Here is a 2,095-nt window from a genome sequence, read left to right as displayed (position 1 = left end):
AAGAAAAGAGACAAGGCATGCCCAGATGCTGGCTGCCCTCCAGGGAAGCCCTATGGCACATCCTGATTCTTTGAAGGACAAGGCATGAAGCAAATGCCTAATCTGTAGACAGGAGGGGCATTGGACCAAAGAGTGTCCAAACTGTGACAAGTCTCCTAGAATGGCTTGGCACAAATGCCATCAACTGGGACATTGGGCGGCACTCTGCCCTCGGGACCCAAGAGCCTCAAGGTCAAGTGACAAGCCTTCCCTCACGATGGTTCAAGAGAACTGAAGTGGCCCACTCCAGCCAGCCCGCCTGTCACAGATAACCATCACGGGGCTGGAGCCAAGGGTGCAACTGGATGCAGCAGGTAGGTCCGAGAATTTCTTGGTTGACACGGGGGCTACCTACTCTGTCCTGACCTCCTGCTCCAGAGCTTTCTCCTTCTAAACCTGTACCATTTTGGATGCTACTGGAAAATCATCTACTGAAAGATTCACTTGAGCACTTCTTTGTTGCTGGGGTGGACAAATATTTTCCCACCAGTTTCTGGTGGTCCCTGAGTGTCCTACTCCCTTATTGGGAAGAGATATACTCACTAAACTGGGGAACTGGGGACTACCCTTGTGATGGAAAGTTTTTCAGCCCCTAGAGTTCTACAGCTCCTAGTTACTACTGAAGAACCCATTACACCTTCTCCAACAGAGAGGAACCAAAAACCATGGGAGGACAAAATTAACCCCCAGGTGTGGGACCAGGGAATTCCTGGACAAGCCCACCAAGCTGAACCGGTCATCACTGTCCTCCGAGATCCCACTCAGTTTCCTAACTGGAAACAATATCCCCTCAAAAGAGAGGCTCGGGAGGAACTACAGCCTTTAATAAATAAATAACTTGCTTGTGGGCTATTGGTCCCCACCAGTTCGCCATGTAACACCCCAGTCCTCTCAGTAAAGAAAAAAGACAGAACCTGGCGAATGGTTCAAGATCTCCGGATCATAAATGAAGCTGTAGTCCCCCTCCATCCCACAGTACCCAATCCCTATGTAATCTTGGGAGAAATCCCATCCAGTGCCAAGTGGTTTACAGTTTTGGATCTCAAAGATGGATTTTTTTTTGCATACCTTTGGCTAAAGAATCCAAAATCCTTTTGCCTTTGAGTGGGAGGCCCCAGGAGAAAAACATCAACAGATGACTTGGACAGCATTACCTCAGGGGTTCAGAGATAGCCCCCACCTGTTTGGACAGGCCCTTAGCCAGGATCTCCTAGATCTTGACCTGGGACCTAATGGGAAAATATTACAATACATAGATGACCTACTAATCTTCTCTTCAGATGAGAAATATGCCCAACAACATGCAATTCAGGTTCTAAACTTTTTGGCAGAAAGGGGATATAAAGTATCCTGTGCTAAGGTAAAGATGGTTGAGACAAAGGTCACTTACCTGGGAGTTCAGATTATACACAGGTCCAGGAGGCTGTCCTCTGATCGGGTACAAGGAATCCTCCAGTTGCCCTCCCCCACGACTCAAACAATTGCGAGCTTTCCTGGGGCTAACTAGGTATTGCAGAATCTGGATACCCAACTATGGTCTAATTGCCCAGCCCTTATATGAGAGCTTAAAGGGACGAGATGATTCATCCCACTGATGTGGGGAACTCCTTAAAAGAAAGAAGAGGCTACACTAAAACAGGCCTTAACTCAGGCACCTGCCTTGAAGTTGCCAGACCCAGAAAAAGCATTCCAACTTTATGTCCGTGAAAGAGAGAGAATAGCCTTGGGAGTGTTAACTCAAAGGTTGGGATCTGAGCCCCAGCCTGTAGCTTACTTACCCAAGAGATTCGATCAGACCACCCAAGGCTGGCCTCCCTGCCTTCGAAATCTTGCAGTTGTAACCATGATAGAAAATGCTTTAAAACTCTCCTTTGGAGGAAAACTCTTTTTACCAGACACCAAGTAAAACAACTCCTAAACGGGAAAGGCCATTTACGGATGTCTGACCAAAGACTCCTCAGATATCAAGTCATGCTGATAGAAAATCCAGGCCTCACTATATCCTCTTGTGAGGTTTTTAACCCAGCCACCCTCCTGCCTACCCCCGAGGGCTCTC

The sequence above is a fragment of the Bos indicus x Bos taurus genome, chromosome 7 (assembly GCF_003369695.1).
Source record: "Bos indicus x Bos taurus breed Angus x Brahman F1 hybrid chromosome 7, Bos_hybrid_MaternalHap_v2.0, whole genome shotgun sequence".
NCBI classification, from domain to species: Eukaryota; Metazoa; Chordata; class Mammalia; order Artiodactyla; family Bovidae; genus Bos; species Bos indicus x Bos taurus.
Note: the sequence above shows the minus strand (reverse complement) of the source record.